At 43.1% G+C, this 18,152-nt stretch overlaps 2 long non-coding RNA genes across 2 annotated transcripts; one reads left to right on the plus strand and one right to left on the minus strand.

The window, feature by feature from the left end:
- The first annotated feature begins 165 nt into the window (after positions 1 to 165).
- On the plus strand, positions 166 to 4,319 carry LOC134201593 (uncharacterized). Its single transcript, XR_009976946.1, has 3 exons — positions 166 to 234; positions 3,060 to 3,163; positions 3,967 to 4,319. It is a non-coding gene; the product is annotated as an uncharacterized LOC134201593 (long non-coding RNA).
- Positions 4,320 to 5,167: 848 nt separating this feature from the next.
- On the minus strand, positions 5,168 to 6,420 carry LOC119630761 (uncharacterized). The gene is made up of 2 exons (XR_005246437.2): positions 6,117 to 6,420; positions 5,168 to 5,891 (listed from the first exon to the last, which is right to left on the minus strand). It is a non-coding gene; the product is annotated as an uncharacterized LOC119630761 (long non-coding RNA).
- Positions 6,421 to 18,152: the final 11,732 nt, after the last annotated feature.

Raw genomic sequence — 18,152 nt, forward strand, 5'->3', positions numbered from 1 at the left:
AAGTTAATTAAATTAAACCTACTGAAAAAAATAGATATAAATTTCTTTAATTAACTGCATTATCATTAGATGTAGTCAATTCATAAATAATATGCAATTTAAATTTTCAAAGATAATAAATACACGATTTCGTTTATTATCAAGCTGTCGTAATAATGTAAATGTCATTAACCAAAGGATCGGAGCGTGAACAACGCGTGATCCGATAAACGGGGTTAAGTTGCAGTTAATGTGGTCAGTGCCGAGATTGGTGACGATTTTAAATCGATTTTAAATGTAAAAGATCTAAGGGTGGATTTAAAATCGAAACTAATTTAACTATTAACTAGCTTTTATTGCCCTTGTAGGCAGACGAGCGTACGGCCCACCCGATGGTGAGTGGTTACCGTCGCCCATGGACTTCAGCAATGCCAGGAGAAGAGCCAAGCCGCTGCCTACCTAACTAATAAAACCGAATACTATTTTTTTGTAATATTTAACATCCCAGTTTTAGCAGCCAAAATCATTGATGTAAATAGCCGTAGTCATCCAATTTTGCAGCTATAACGCCCATTTGTAACATCGATTTTCATTTAAAATTTACTTTACGAAATCTCCACGATTTTACTCATATTAAGCGTCATCCGTGACCGGGTTAAAATTATTTTAATGATTTATTAAAATTGTATTTTCCATATGCCGGCAATATTGTGAAGCGTGATGCTTGATTAAGCATAACCAAAAGCTAAAACTGACATGTAACAACGTTGCCCGAATGCAAAAAAGAATTTTCGTTATCAAAGCATTCGTATCTACGTCTGACTGTTATCGGACGAAATGCGGCTGCTAGGTTAGTTCAAGGACTTAAGAATCGCGAAAATTAGGCCGAAGATTGCATTGGGCATTGTCATTGCCTCCATTAAACTCGAGGCATGAGATCAGAGTGTCATCAATACCGTCTTTACCATAAGGGCACACGGGCCCCCATTCTCAGGGGGCCCCGAAGGACCGACAATTTGGTTACCAATTGTAGTCAAGAGCGGTCATTTTCGCAGCTTAAGAGAATAAAAAATGAATTGCGAACAACAATGTTACAAGAACGGCTGAGTAATTTGTCAATTATGGGCATAGAAAGTGATAGGTATCCTTCAAAAAATTGACTTTAAAGATGTAATGGAATATTTTGCTCAACAGAAATCCCGAAAGAAACCATTATCGTAATCGTAACCAAAAACCCAGCAGCATTCTAATATAACTAATATTATTATATCATACCGTATTTGATTACCTATAATAAATGGTCATACTCAGTAAAAAAATGTTATTATAATTCGCTTTTTTTACTTTCCAAAAGGGCCTCAAATTCTTGTGTGCCCAAGGGCCCCACCCTTATTTAAGACGTCCCTGAGTGTCATTTTAATAATTTAGATTCGACCTAAGAATCTTGCATTAGATTTCGTGGAGTGAAAAGCTGTTTTGATTAAACGACTCAATTCGGGTGTTTGTCTGTGCGCCTGTACAACAAAATCCCACAAAATGTTCAGAACCTACATATACATAGGTTTAAGGAAACTATTAAAGAGCATCTGTGCAATAAAGCTTACTATAAAGTCAATGATTATCTAGAAGATTGCACAAAATGGGAATGAGATGCTCGCTCCGGGCATTTCAATATTAGGGAACGTACCCATACTACGTGACTTAATTTTTTAGTTTTTTCGATCTCTCCCTCCCCTCGGTGATCACTCGTAAGTATATGCCAAGACCCCCCCCTCCCCCTTTAGTTTTCACGTAGTAATTCATAATTATGATTTTTAATAATTTAACAGGCAAAAATTGAAAAAAAAAATTTGGTTCATACTCGTCTTTATTGCATAAGACTGCGTGCACACTTAAATTACTAGTGAATTATGTAGGTAGTGTGAGTTTACAAAGCGCTAAGCACTGCGCGCTATATTCGAATATAGGTCGAAAAAATACGAGATTTCTCTCACTAAAATCGACTACGTGACAAAAACCTGAGCCACCCCCTTCCCCGCTCCTGTGACTGACCGTAGTATTTTAAAGACTCCGCTCCTCCCCCTAAACGGGTCACGTAGTATGGGTACGTTCCCTTACAATAATTGTTACGTTATAATACTGAAAATGAATATTTTAAAAAAACTAATATTAAAAAAAAAAAAACATGCCCGCTGAGTTTCTTGCCAGTTCTTCTCAGGACGGAGGCTAGTTTTTGGGAATCGGCGGTTGTTCTTTTTGACACGTTCAACAAGTATGTACTTTCATATTATATGTTCAATATTTTTTTTTTTAATTATGTTTTTTTTTAATTGCATCTTTACAAGAGATCCATTCAAAGTTTAAAATTTGGATAAAAACATCATAACAAAAAAAAAACTTCTTCAAACTATTAGAATGGGGTAAACTTAATAATGATCAATTAAAAACATCGAATTGTTGATAGAAATACCAAATAAAACACATCTTTACTTACAAATATAAATATCGCGGGTTAAGCGAAATTTTGTTAAACCATTTCCTTTGATCCCTCGATTTAATTTGATTATTAGACCCTTCCTTCTTCCTAGGTCCCGTTAGTAATATCAAAATTAAGTAACAACAGTATTGTTATTTATTTATTTTTATTGCTTAGATTGGTGGACAAGCTCACAGCCCACCTGGTTGTTAAGTGGTTACTGGAGCCCATAGACATCTACAAGGTGCGCCATCCACCTTGAGATATAAGTTCTAAGGTCTCAGTATAGTTCCAACGGCTGCCCGACCCTTCAAACCGAAACGAATTACTACTTCACGGCAGAAATAGGCAGGGTGGTGGTACCTACGCGTACGGACTCACAAGAGGTCCTACCACCATTATTTCAAAAATGTTATATATTATTAATGTTATCTATAAAAATATTATATTAAAAATGAATGTTTTAAAAATAAAGTCCCGACTGGTAGCTGACTGTTTCCGCCTATTCCTTTAAAATGAAAATTCTTTTTTTTTATTTGAACTCTTATATTTACAAACTGGGTTCGGATTCTCCATTTATTTACTCATATGCTTGTGTTTCCAGAGGTCTTTTTTGCTACGTTTCCCGAGCTCTATGATATGTCCTTCTTCAAACGAGGTCCCTGGCATTACTGAAGTCTATGGGCGACGGTAACCACTCACCATCAGGTGGGTCGTTTGCTCGTCTGCCTACAAAGGCAATAAAAAAAAGAGAAGCCTCTCTTATTAGTAATAGTAGTATGTATTAGCATTTGTATGTGTACACATAGTATCTATATATTAATATGTAAAGCAAAAACTTTGTATCCCTTTTTACGAAAATCGCGCGGACGGAAGAGTATCAAATTTCCCACACTTATAGAGAATATAGAGAAGGAGTGCACAATGCTATTTTTTTTTTTTTAAATAATGCAAAAAAATACATTAAAGCAATAAAGAAAACATTACACACACTAACATGTATTTGACACACACACGTATGTAAACTATTTTGTTCATTGCTAAAGTCTGTGGTAAAGTTGAGACTAGATTAATATTGATTTCTTTACATATTTTGTCTATAGTGTAGCATTAGCGAAATCTGTGATTATATAAGTATAATATAGTCTTTGACAATAGAACCATATACATAATAATATTCAAACTTATAAATTAAATTAATAGTTATAGTCGAATTTCGACTACCGGGCGACCACTAGTCTGGTATTAAATGTTTCTAAAAACATAATTTCTGTATCGAGGCAATCACGACTTCCGTCCGACTTGAAGAGGCACCCACTGTACAATACCATTGAAGCCTCGTGTCTCAAAGTATACGTTCCACCAGTCAAAAGGAGCCGTGAACTATCCTATCCTATTAAACCTATAACCTACATATCGCACATACGATGCTATAAAGTCACTTTAGCAATTTTAGTTAACATTATTAGGGTTCGGATTCTCCTTTTATTTAAACATATGCTTGTTTCCAGAGATCTTTTTTGCTACGTGCCATCCGGCTATGGAATGAGCACCCCTCCACGGTGTTTCCCGAGCGCTATCACATGTCCTTCTTCAAACTTGGATTGTGAAAATATGAAGCGGTAGGCAGCGGCTTAGCTCTGCCCCCGGCATTGCTGAAGTCCATGAGCGACGGTGACCACTTACCATCAGGTGGGCCGTATGCTCGTCTGCATAAAAAAAAAAAAAAAAAAAAAAAAAAAAAAAAAAAAAAAAAAAAAAAAAAAAAAAAACAAAAAAAAAAAAAAAAAAAAAAAAAAAAAAAAAAAAAAAAAAAAAAAAAAAAAAAAAAAAAAAAAAAAAAAAAAAATAGTATGACATTAAAGTGAGAAAATATATTTATTTTTAATAGTTATTACGTGAGACGAGCGATATGTTTGCTTTTACTGATGAAGTTTAAAGTTGTAATTTAAATATTATTTTATTTGTATAGTCTAGCAGAACTCTAAAAGATTTTTTATTGCTTAGATGTGTGGACGAGCTCACAGCCCACCTGGTGTTAAGTGGTTACTGGAGCCCATAGACATCTACAACGTAAATGCGCCACACATCTTGAGATATAGTTCTAAGGTCTCAGTATAGTCACAACGGCTGCCCCACCCTTCAAACCGAAACGCATTACTGCTTCACGGCAGAAATAGGCGGGGCGGTGGTACCTACCCGTGCGGACTCACAAGAGGTCCTACCACCAGTAATTACGCAAATTATAATTTTGCGGGTTTGATTTTTAATGCACGATGTTATTCCTTCTCCGTGGAAGTCAACCGTGAACATTTGTTGGGTACGTATTTCATTAGAAAAATTGGTACCCGCTAGCGAGATTCGAACACCGGTGCATCGCTCGATACGAATGCACCGGACGTCTTATCCTTTAGGCCACGACGACTTCAATATATAATAAGATGTTGAATTTTCCAACGTTTCTCATGAAAAATTACATAATTTGCATAAGTGACGCCATCGCACCGTATGTGCGATATGCATCGTAGCGTAATACAGAGAACCGTTGCACTGGTCACCGTTCTCGTCGAAGCCGTCGCACACTGTATTATTATCGAGATCTAGCAGAACTTAATTCAATCTTGCGTGAATTTATCTTTTTTTAATTTTACGTGTCATAAAATGTTAATATTAGATGTTATTTCGTATTTCTAAATAAATAAATAACATTAATTATTAATAAAAATCATTTAATCTTTATTTTCTTTAAAAATATTATTTTTAATACTGCAACTTTGTTCTAAATACACAAGAAATATATTTTACACCCCTAAATATATTCAAAAGACTAAAAAAAATTCGCATAACCTTCTACCCATCTTCCTCCGTCGAGTAAGTTTCTTCTCCCATGTTCTATTTTGCACTGTTGATTTTTAAGATAGAAGTGGATCTGAACCTATCAGAAATCGGTTAAGTACGTCTCGATTGGTGTTAATTCTGCTTGTTTTCCTGCTGAAATACTCGCGATTCCTCCTATATTCCTTATTGTTCGCTTCTTGAGCTTCTTCTGCTAATTGGTCCAAAGGTAAAACGCATGTTTCAATTACTTCTATTGAGTGTGAGAGGATTTTGTGTATACCTACTAGAAGGCATGTAGTACCAGGAACAATGTACTAAATAAAGTTTTCTTGTCTCTTCGGCATATGTCTTGTGCCTCCAAAATAACAGAAATGTTTGACTAAATCCAGATTGATCCCTGTTATTTTCGCTTGCATTTCTCCCATTTAGATTGTATTTTTGCTGTAAAACTACTTATTAACATTTGAAGTGATCGTGGAGGGTTTCTACAGTCCTCTATGTCATAATATTGTAGTATTTTTTCAATTATAAGGTTATTTTGACCTTTTTTTTATTACTTGGAAACCATATATTAAAAATATGTCGCCTTTTCATTGCGCTGAAAACAAAAAAAAATGTATGAGCGGGACAAATAGGAGCAAGGGATTCCAACTAAATTTCAAAGAACATTAACCGTAGAATGCTATAACAGTGATTTCCCGGTGTATACACTTGCATACATTTTTAAAAGTCAACACTAATAAAAAAAGAAAATTTTTTTCAAGGACTACAGCAAAAACGTTATTAATTAATAACATTTCAATATTATAAGGTTCAAACTTACCTTAACGTATCCTCGATGATATAACAAACGATAAAAATGACCAATTATAGCACTTTAAACGACAAGAACAGACCTGTTCGCATTCTGCAATAAAGCAAAACTAAACAATACACTCGTGCTAGTACGCATAACCTATGTTTCGAGACTTCCCTTGTGTTGTATGGTGTTACACACTTATATTTTTTTTTCAATATCGGTTATTTAGTTATTCACCTGTGTAATAAAGGGAGTTTTAAGAATATTTAGAGGAGTATTATTTTTAATTAAGTTCTGCTAGATCTCGATAATAATACACTGTGCGTCGCTTGCGAGGAAGGGTTCGGCGAGTAAACTAACCGATAGACTCAGCCCACTGAGTTTCTCGCCGGATCTTCTCAGTGGGTCGCGTTTCCGATCCGTTGGTAGATTCTGCGAAGCACTGCTTTTTCTACGTCCTCAGGTTGACGCCCCGAGAGGCTCACCTACTTGTTCGGTGAATCCATTATGACCCCTCGAGGCTACTAGAATAGGTAGGAAGAAAAAGATTTAACACCAGGTGGGCTGTGAGATCGCCCACCAATAAAAGCAATAAAAAAAAACGAGAACCGGAGAATGACATTCGATTTGTCAAAACACGTAAGGTACGGGATTCTGGTAGTTTTTTTTTATGATTGATGTATTACTGGTGGCCCAGTGGCCTTTCCAGTTTCACCAGGACAGGTGGGCGAGCAAGGCTCAGCCAGGAGGGTTGGGATTTGCTAACAGCTGCCTCCGAAGAAGTTCTAACAACTCAAGAGTAGCTGCTTCGCGAACGAATCTACTACCGAATCGGAATCGCGACCCGCTGAGAAGATCCGGCGAGAAACTCAGTGGGCTGATGCATGGGTTAGGTAGATAGAACATCCTAACGTGACTTAAATTAAAACCTTAAGTTACCTTTCCTGTAATTAATTTAAAAAAACTAATCGGCCATCACGGATTCACATCGTGATACTAACGTGTTCAACCCGTGATCAATATTGGTGATTGTCACACTTAATACGTCACAATGATTGATAAAGATAAGACTTAAACATATCAACAATTCGATCCTAAAAATAACTCTAGGGCAATTTAAATGTTCCATGTGTTTGTGGTCAAGTTTCGTGACTCTTATCTTGTATTGGTTGGTATACGAAAACCCCCTAAAAGTGATTTTAAATAATTTTTTAATGATTTCAAAATTTTACTGCACACAAAGCAAAAGTTATATTTTAAGTTTGTTTAACCTAAAATTGTTAACTAAGCCCTTTGTAAAACAATCTGATAAAACAATTTAAAAATATGGCGACAAAATGGTTGAGAATTATTTCCCTAAAGTTTTGTTAATTAGGGAACACTTTGGCGGGTTTCTTTATTCGTAACTCGAATGCATGAGTAAATTCAAATTCAGTTTGCCAGATTTTTACTTAATTCTGACATGAGTCATCGAATAAAAACAATAAAGAAATTATACAAACTTGACTGATTGTTTCAGAAAAAATATAGAAGGAAAACTGAAATAGGTATAGATTACGACCGATGTCTACCTTTTTTTTTCCTACCTAAGCTGATAGCCTTGAGAGGCTATTTCCTAAACGCTCACGGGGCTCAAACCGGAGTGATGCTAACACTGACCCTAGCAAGAGCAGTGCTTCGCAGCATGTACCACCGGATCGGAAACGCGACCCACTGAGATGATCCGGCGAAAAACTCAGTGGGCTGTGTCTATGGGTTAATTCGCTTGTCGAGCCCTTCGTCGCAAGCGACGGGTTCGACGAGAACGGTGACCGGTGCTTGAGGTACCTAGAAGCACCGTTAGTGGATCGGGAGGATCCATAATGACGTGCTTTGGGCGACGTCGACTGTTTACCATTCGGTCTACAGGATCGGGTATGTAGTTTCCAGCGGCCACGACAAGAGGGTTTTCATGTCGTGCCGCCTTCTCAAATTGCCATGTCTACCGCTAACTGAACCAATTTTAAGACATTTAGATTGTTCTTTGAGAAAACCATTTAAAATGAAATGCAAGATGGCTTATAAACAAAAGAATGTTAATGACCCGAATTCCCTAACCGCATTTTTCCTACCACGACGTAAAGTAGACTAGCAGAGACAATAAATGTTCTATTGTAAGTGGAATATAAAATTCCTATCAATCATATATCGTCACTCAATTTACGAGCGCCTTGTCAATGTAATTACTATTATCTGTGTCAGCTGTTTTACTGTGAACAACTTTAAAACTGAGCGGGTAGAGTAGTTTTTGGTTTAACGTGAAAAAAAATCAAGTAGCAATCAAATTATAACAATCAATATTCTTCGAAATTCAAGAGAAGAAAGGCGTTGTGTACATACCTTGAATTGGATGCTTTTTCGAGTTGCACACATTTTTATCTTAGGAATCTTGTTTTGTTTCTTCCAAAAATACGCCTATCACATTACTATCGTATAGAAAGAGTCACCAGTCGTGAGCTCTCAATAAAAGAGCAGGCCAATCTTACACTTACTAGGAGTGGGTGATATAAATCGTATATAGATTCAATATCTATATATCGCAGCAATATCGTTGAATCCGATATCGCCCCGCACGAAATCTATATATCGATATCAGCCGATACACGATATTGCTCGATGTGATGCGCATCGCCATATCGGACCGATTCGTAAATCGAAATCTATATTTCGATATCAGCCGATACACGATATTGCTCGATGTGATGCGCATCGGCATATCGTACCGATTCGTTAATATCAGCAATATTCGTTTGGTTCGTATCGAATCGGCCAGAGTGAGTGAGCGCACGATAGGGATATCATGTGATGAATGAAACAGAAACAGGCATTATCCATACAATTGTAAACCTTATATTTAAGTCAATATGTCTGTAGATTATTCTTAGCGTATCAGCAGGATACAATTAAGGAAAGAAGTTTCAACTTTCGACCCTAACTTGAATGCAGTATAGCCTATTTGCATCGTTGAATTTAATTTCACGCGCTTTGACCTTGAACTAGAATTTTTGGACAAGTGTTTATAAATACTTAAAAGTTTTTTGTGTTTGATTTTTAAAGTACACATTTTTCTATTTTTAGTTGAATCCAAATAATTGAGTTTATTTCTTGTGTTTGTATTAAACTTTTGAAATCTACACTCTTTTGGTATATTTTGTAATTTTAAATTAAGACACAAAATACTAAAAACTGAAAATAATGTAGCCAGTCCTAAGCCTGGTAAAAGCATGAAGGAAAGTTTTTTTTGATATTTGTATTTTCATGTTCTTTTTATTACTTTATGATCATATTATAAATTGATATCAGAAAACCAACCGTATAACGTTGACTTAAATCTATATCTACTACGGTATTATATCAGCGTATCGTTTCAAATCTCAAATATCATGAATCGAGAAAATCTACTAGCATCCATCAATATATAGATTCAGAAAATATATAGATTCAATATCCGATATTGATCCTCGATATATAGATACGATTCGATACGTGGCAAAACCGATATTACCCACTCCTAACACTTACAGTAAAATTAAATGGTTCACTCATGTATATAAACTTTTTTATAATTAAATTAACTTCGTTCAATTTGGACTTTAAAAATGTATTAGTAATTTTATAATAGTTTTATCCCGAGGTTTCGTTCGTATTAGAGTCAGAAATAACCCTATTTTTAACCGACTTCCGAAATATTATCAATTTATCCCGGGTTTTTTTTTTGATAGAACAGGATGATTTGATGTTGTCGAGTTTTTATAGCTAATTTACCTTTCCCGTGTGGTGACGAATATGGAAGAAATACACGAATTTATATTATTAAGCTTTAGATTTTAAACGATTCTCATTGATATCTCTGGTGCCAGGGAAACAATTTGAATACTATTTCTAATTGATAAGCTTATAAGAGAATCTTAAACAGAATCCTTTGGGACTACAATAATGTCCACGGTAGCGCGGTCTCCGTCAATGTTCCTTCGGAGTTGTCCGATTGCGCTGAACTTATTTTAAGTGAAATAGATGTTTTTTCTAATTGTCTCACTACTTACAGGAAAAATCTGTCGCGGATCATCTCCCAATTAAATTAATCTTAAGCAATGAATGAAATGTATTCAAATCTTAGCTGTATATTTTATTTTTATTTTTGATGTTAATGCACTGTCGATTACACCTATAATTGAGGTGACATCTGCCATGAACTTTTGTCAATTTGTCAATGTTTTGTATTGATGATCACTTTGTTGGTGCAACTTATTAAATAAATAAATAAATAAATAAATCTTACAACTATTTTAGACAAGAACTATGGGCCTTATAAACAATTCCCTATGTTATCTTTTTGTTACTTTTTAGAATTGAGACATTGGCCTAATATCTCACAGTGGGTAGCCACATGCACGCTGTTAAGAACCAGGGACACCGCTTACAAACAATTGGACAGCTAAACTAGCTCATTCAGCAGTCTAAAATACAAAAGGCAAGGTCTACGATTCTACTGGTGGTAGGACCTCTTGTGAGTCCACGCGGGTGGGTAACACCACCCTGCCTATTTCTGCCGTGAAGCAGTAATGCGTTTCGGTTTGAAGAGTGGGGCAGCCCTTGTAACTATACTTGAGAACTTTGAACTTATATCTCAAGGTGGGTAGTGCATTTAAGTTGTGGATGTCTATGGGCTCCAGTAACCACTTAACACCAGGTGGGCTGTGAGCTCGTCCACCCATCTAAGCAATAAAAAAAATAAAAAAATACATACGGTCTATTTCTACTGTGCATTAAAAATAGCGAGCCATTTGTATACATTAACGCTTATTCAAACGTAAACAAAACATCAAAACATGTTTGTTGTGACCAACACCGACGCTTATGCCCTTAGAGATAATCTTTGATGATGTAACGTTTCAATGGTTCTCTTTTGTATTATTTTTATTATTATTAATTTATTTATTTTTATTGCCTAGATGTGTGGACGAGCTCACAGCCCACCTGGTGTTAAGTGGTTACTGGAACCCATAGACATCTACAACGTAAATGCGCCACACACCTTGAGATATAAGTTCTAAGATCTCAGTATAGTTACAACGGCTGCCCCACCCTTCAAACCGAAACGCATTACTGCTTCACGACAGAAATAGGCGGGGCGGTGGTACCTACCCGTGCGGACTCACAAGAGGTCCTACCACCAGTAAAAAACACGTATTAACATTACGTACAGCTCACTCTAACCGGCGCCATTAAGGCGGGCTTCGGATAGCCTGCCGACCGAGAGGGCTGGTGGTCGTGGCGCCGACGACAGCTGGTCCGGCGTCCCGAGGGGGAGGGTGATGGGAGAGATGTGCTCCGCACTAAACGCTTCACTTTCCCCCCTTTGCCTTTTCATAAGTTCTGTCTCATGCGAGGTTTGAACGTTGGTTGTTGAACGACAGGAGGTTTTAGTCAGTTCGACTCTGACATGCCCCGCCCTCCATCCCCAGTGGAAGGCGGATGTTCGGCGATTTCCTACTGACCAAAAAAAAAAAAAACATTACGTACGAGATTGTAGTTCGCTGGTGGTAGGTGCGTCTTGTGAGTCCGCACGGGTAGGTATCACCACTCTGTCTATTTCGGCCGTGGAGCCCCCGGGACACCAGTGCGTCCAGGATATCCTTGTGTGTCGTGTGCTGTGCAGAAGTGATCCTACGCGAGTGTGTTTCATCTGGCGTCAGCTGTTTCGGCGCGGTAACGTTCCGAGCAGCACAAACGAGGGACCCGGGAACAGGTGAGTTGATTGACACTATTCTATTCTTAACATTGGTTAATAGCGGGTAGGTGTCGATCAGCCTGTGAAAGCTGCGTAACCATTTTATTTTTTAATAAAACTGGTGTACGTGAGCGCCATTGAGTCTGGCCGCCCGTGTCTGTTCCCAGTCCTCCCCTACCCCTCGGGGTTAGGAGGGGCTGTTACCAACACCCGAAGGCCAATCCTCCACAGGTCTGCGGCGTCGGAGCCTTACAGGTAGGTCGTATGTTTAAGTTTTTTCTAGTTATTTCATTATTTCATTATTAATTGTACAATTGATTATTTCCTATGTCTATTCGATTTCATTGCATTACTTTACATTATTAGTTTCTTTATAATTATTAGGTAGAAAGTAGTTAAATTGTTCACATATTGAATTATCTTAAGTATATAGCGAGTTTAAAATTTTTTCATATCTACCCTCTTTTGGTGTAATATTTTTTTTTTTTCGAATTCGTAATTTAATTTTTAAACCTAGATTACATTATTATTGGCATACCGATCACCGATCATAAGCCGTCCCCATTGTTTTGTCATTTTTTATAATAGTACTGACGATTGTGGTTGTGCGATCCCGTCGTATAAGTTGTATTGCAGCTAATAACTTGTAAATTTCATAGTATTATTTTATCTTTAGTTATTTTTATTTTTATTATTATTTTTATTTTTATTTGTGTGGTACCGGAGCTAGCCGGGAGGAGGAAGGTGCTAGTGTCTCGGTCGTGGCCCGCTCGGTCGTTGATCCCGGGGTTCCCTGATCTCAAACCTGGTTTTGAGATCTTCTAACCCGGGGGTCCCGGCCTTGTGGACCTGGCCCGTGGTATTGGTGTCCAGAACCCACCGTTTTTAGTTGGATAATATAATTATTTTATTGTTCTGTAGTCACTTAGAACTACATATGTAAATTTTCTTTCTCAAATTAACAACTTTAAAATTAATTGATAATAATTAGCAGTAGTTTTAAATTACATTGGTAGAATTCTCTTCGAATTGATAGTACTTAGTTTATATTAGAATGCCACATGCGACGGGTGACCCCAATCACGTTATCGTGGTAGTTAATAGTGGTAATTAAGGATAGTATTTATTGTTTGTTTATTTTGCTTAATTGAAGTTAGTTTGACTTAGTTATTAGTTTTGATTAGTATTGATAGACTCAACTATTAATTATTATTTTCCTTACTTTATTATTTGTTTCTTCTCCTACAATTTAAATCAATTATATTTATACTTGGGACTGCTACTGACAAGCGTCACTAGTCTCCCCTTCACAGTCAAACTGACCTACACTACATTCTTATTCTTCGAAACGAAGGGTCGGCTGACTGGTCGCCCATAGTGTATACATAGCCTTCCTAGTGAGGGCACCAATGTCCGCGTGATCTTCAGGATTACCAAATCATGTCTGGGGATCACTCACCCCCCATAATCAGCACTCCCGGCCCGTCTCGTAAGGGACGCCAGGCTATGGCCGAATTACGGACCCATAGACCTGAACCAATGATTCGTACAGTCCCGATGGGGTTCGGAACTGACAATCGGCCCGGGCCTTCGGCCTCGGCCGGGGGTTCTCCGAGGATCGAACCGAGGGAAGGTGCCCTTCCCTCGTTGACCGATCCCTCGGGGCCCTCTCGGCCGCGGAAGAAGGCCAGGTCCGAGTCAGACCGAGGCTCATCGGACCAAGATAAACGACCAAGAATAGGTCCCTCCTCCAAATCGGAGGGAGAGGATAGCGAGGCCACGTCTTCCGCCCCGTCCTCTTCCAACTCCAACTCCAACTCTGTTTCTCCTTCTTCATCAAGGTCTTCATCCCCCACTGGGAGTCCCATCCCAGTAGCTAAACCCATCCCCAAACCGAGGGCCCCCACCAGGACAGGGGTAGCCCCACGCCAACTCAGATCCCCTCCTCGATCCCCTTCCCCGACTATATCCCCTATCCCAGTGGATCCAACTCGAGGTGCCCCCGCCCTAAGCGGCACGGCGGGCAACCTGGATTCAACCAGGTATATGGATCTCGAGTCCACTAAAGCCCAACAGGTCCCTAACCCGTACCAACCCACTCCCTCAACATCTTATGCGACCATAGCCGCATCCCAACCCCCAGTGGGTACTCGCCCCAGACCCACCCAAACCCAAGTCCCTCCTCCCCCGAGGCCGAGGGGTCGGGTCCAGGAGGAGCTCCGCCGGCATCCACCTATCATGGTGGAAGCTCTCCCGAACTGGTCTCGCCATATGGCAGCCATTAGGGAGCGCCTCGGTAGGGCTCCTTCTGCCAGACCCCACGGCGCCGGTTTCCGCTTCCTGCCGTCATCGGCGGAGGAGTACAGGGTGATCCAGGACTATCTTTCGAGGGCCTCCGCCGCAGACAAAACCATTAAGTGGTTCTGTTATGCGTTGTCGGAGGAAATACCCTCGAAGGTGGCCGTCCGGGGTCTCCCTGCCGACACCGATGCGGCGGAAGTTACGAACGCCCTCAAGGAGCTGGGCTTTCCTGCTCGATATGCCCGGTGTATCCGGGCCAAGAGAGGGAGACAGGGCTGCGTTTTCTTCGTGGCCTTGGACCACCTCTCCAAGGGTGACCTCGCCCGGCTGTATTCAGTGAATGAACTGATGTACTTGCCGGGGGTGACGGTTGAGGGATGGCGTCCAAACCGAGGACCTGCGCAGTGTCACCGCTGCCAGGCCTTCGGTCACGCGTCCACCAATTGTCACCGTGCGGTCCGCTGCGTTCGATGTGCCGGCGAGCACATTGTGGCGGACTGCCCGAGGCCAAGGGATGGCCCATTATCCTGTGCAAATTGCGGGAAGGACCACGCCGCCATCGATCGGCGGTGTGTGGTCTACCGCAAGAGGGCCAGGATGATGGGAGTAACCATCCCCCCTCCTGCACCACCGGTGCCTCGGCCCAGGAATGTCCCGGCTCCAGTCGCTCCAGTCGCACCTGTTCCCATCCCTAAGGGAAAGGGGAAGGGGAAAGGGAAATCTTCCCAAACCCCAGCCCCTCCCCCTCCTAGTACCATTCCGTCTGTCTCGGTAGTGGAGGCAGCGCCGTCAGCGACCACGCTGATGGCGCAGGCCAACCCACCGCGACAGACCAAAACGTCCAACCCCACTCCTCGTGGCCGAGCCCAAATTATAGCTGTCACCACAGCCCACGACACTCGCCAGACAGCCGGCTCAGCCCCTAAATCAAAAAAAAATAAAATTAAAAATAAAAAAAAAAAGGAGAGGAAGAAGCTCTTGAAGAAAATGGCGAGAGAGAGCAGTGCCAGAAACATGGAAGTGGACCAACAACTTCATGAGGCCATGGAAGCCAACGTAACTGCCGACCCTAACCCTCCACAACTGGAGGGACAAACATTGCCCCAAACATTGCCTCAAGCTCAACCTGAGCCGTTGGGCAATACTCTGCCCCCTCTTCCCCCCCGCCCTCAGCGCGAGCAGCGCAGCGGTCGGCAGGCCCCACAACCTGCCGGCTTTGCTGCATGGCTTCTCGCGCTCTGGGAGAAATTGTCCGAGGTGGTCTCCGGAGTGATCCGTGAGATCGCCTCGGGAGCCAGCCCTTTCGGGGCTCTCTTGTCGGGGTTCTACCGAATGATTGCGCAGTTCAATGGCTAGCCAGGAACTGCGCATCATTTATTGGAACCCCGGCGGGGTAAAACCCCGCAAGAATGAGCTCTTGGTTCTCGCCCGGGAGTACAACCCTGAGGTTGTGCTCCTGGGCGAGACCAAGCTACGTCCTCGGGATGTGTTCAGGATTCCAAACTACTTCATGTACCGACGTGACGAGGTGAGTCCTGCCGGGACGCCGTTCAGGGGCACTGCGGCGCTCGTCAGGCGAGACGTGGTGCATGATCAGTTGGATTTGCTGGCCTTCACATCGACAAGGTCGATCGGTGTGAGGATCCACACCTCGGGGGGAGATATGCGGGTTTATGCCGCGTATAGACCCCCGGGGCCTGATTTCCACCCCGGGGACATAAGACGGGTCCTGAATTGCGACAGCCGCCCAGCTCTGCTGGTCGGGGACCTCAACGCGAAGCACGTCGCGTGGGGCTCCCGACTTAACTCAGCAGTGGGCAGGCGGCTGTTAGAAGATGCCGATAGGGGCGACTACTCTGTGGTCGGCCCCGACGAACCCACGCACATTCCGACCGCCGCGCAACTCCAGCCCGACGTGTTGGATGTGTGCGTTCATAAGGGGCTACGGTGCCCCTTAACTATTGAGGCACTGTACGACCTGGGTACCCCCCATCTCCCTATCCTGGTTACACTGGGAATGGGGCTTACCCGGGTTGCGACCTCGCCCCTACGACCGAAGGTCGACTGGGAGCTCTTTAAGAGACGCCTAGTCGACCTTCCCGTAATTCAGGACCCCAACACCCCTGAGGGGGTCGACGACGCGGCAGTCCGCCTTGTCGACTCCATCAGGGGAGCGATCGACCAGGCGACGACTCTTGTGCCCAGCGGCGGGCCCAGAGGTATACTCCCGGCCCATCTGAAAGCGATTATTCGCCGGAAGAGGGGCCTGAGGAGGCTCTGGGCGACAACTCGTTGTCCCAGGATCAAGCGCGAGCTTAATGAGCTGGAAGCGGAGTTGGCGGCGAAGATTAGCTCCTATCGGGGCTATGCGTGGGAGGAACGGATCGATGAGGCCCGTGAGGACCCCTCGTCCGTGTCCCTCCACCGACTTTGCCGCCAGCTCTCAAATCGGCCTGCCCCGACTTGTCCACTCGTGGACGAGAGGGGCAACCGATGCTTCTCGGCTCAGGCCCGCGCCGATGTCCTGGCCGTAATGCTGGAGCGGCAGTTCGCTCCAAATAACTCTGCACCCTCAGAGGCCGCATTCCACCAATCGGTGGAAGAGAGCGTAGCAAGCCTACTCTCCTCCCCGGTGCCACCGTTGGGAGACGGTGATCTCATCACTCCCAGTGAATTGCGCCTCTCCATCAAGCGGATGAAGAGGCGCAAGGCGCCGGGCGAGGACGGTATTCCCTCCCTCGCATTTTTCCACTTCCCCGAAACGGTCGTGTCATTCATGACACGACTGTTCAATTCCATTCTGTCCACAGGACACTTCCCGGGAATTTGGAAATTGGGCAAGGTTATTGCCCTGCCCAAACCCGGCAAGGATAGGAGAAATCCCTCCAGCTATCGTCCGATCACTCTGCTGTCGCATATGGGCAAGTTGTTCGAGCGGCTGCTGCTGAGAAGGGTGTCGCCGCACATCCTTCTCAGACCCGAGCAATTCGGGTTTCGCAGCGGTCACTCGACAACGCTGCAATTGGTCCGCGTTATGCACCACTTGGCGGATCGGTCCAACGCGCGCCAGTACACGGCCGCAGTCTTTCTCGATATCGAGAAGGCCTTCGACCGTGTCTGGCGTGCGGGACTGATCTACAAGCTGTTGCAGAACACGGACCTCCAGCACGCCTATGTGCGACTGCTGGGGTCGTACCTGGAGGGAAGATCCTTCCTTGTCGCGGTCGAGGGCGCAAAGTCGTCGGTGCGCCCAGTCACGGCCGGAGTTCCCCAGGGAAGCGTCCTGGCACCAGTCCTCTACGCTCTCTACACCAACGACATTCCCACGCTTGAGGGCAACCTCCAAGCGTGGGAAGCCGACGTGAAGTTGGCGCTGTTTGCCGACGACAGCGCCTACTTCTCGTCCTCAAATTTCCCCTCTGCGGCCATTTCGAGGATGCAGAGGCTGTTGGACCTACTGCCCCAGTGGCTGGACCGATGGAGGGTCGCGGTCAACGTGGGGAAGACCGCGGCTATCCTCTTCGGTCCGGTCCGCACAAGAGCCGTCCCAGGACAGCTCAGTCTCCGTGGAGTCAATGTCGAGTTTAGGCCCAGTGTCCGATACCTGGGAGTCAATATCGACCGGAGTTTGAGGATGACCGCCCACGCCAAGTCGGCGTTGGCGGCCGCCCGCTATGCGAGGTTTCTCCTCCGGCCGGTGTTGGCCTCCAGGTTGCCGACCAGGACTAGACTCGGCATTTACAAGACGTATGTCCGTTCCCGTATCACGTACGCAGCTGCGGCCTGGTATCACCTCATCCCGCAGATCATGCGGGTGAAGTTACAGGCCCAGCAGAATCTGGCTCTTCGCACGATAGTCGGAGCAGGGCGTTACGTCAGAAATGACGTAATCGCCCGGGATCTAGATGTGGAGTCGCTCGAGGAGTTCATTCGGAGGCTAGCTCGTAATATGTACGAGCGGGCTGACGGTGGACCCCACGAGCATCTCC

Source organism: Bombyx mori, chromosome 28, assembly GCF_030269925.1.
Source record: "Bombyx mori chromosome 28, ASM3026992v2".
NCBI classification, from domain to species: domain Eukaryota; kingdom Metazoa; phylum Arthropoda; class Insecta; order Lepidoptera; family Bombycidae; genus Bombyx; species Bombyx mori.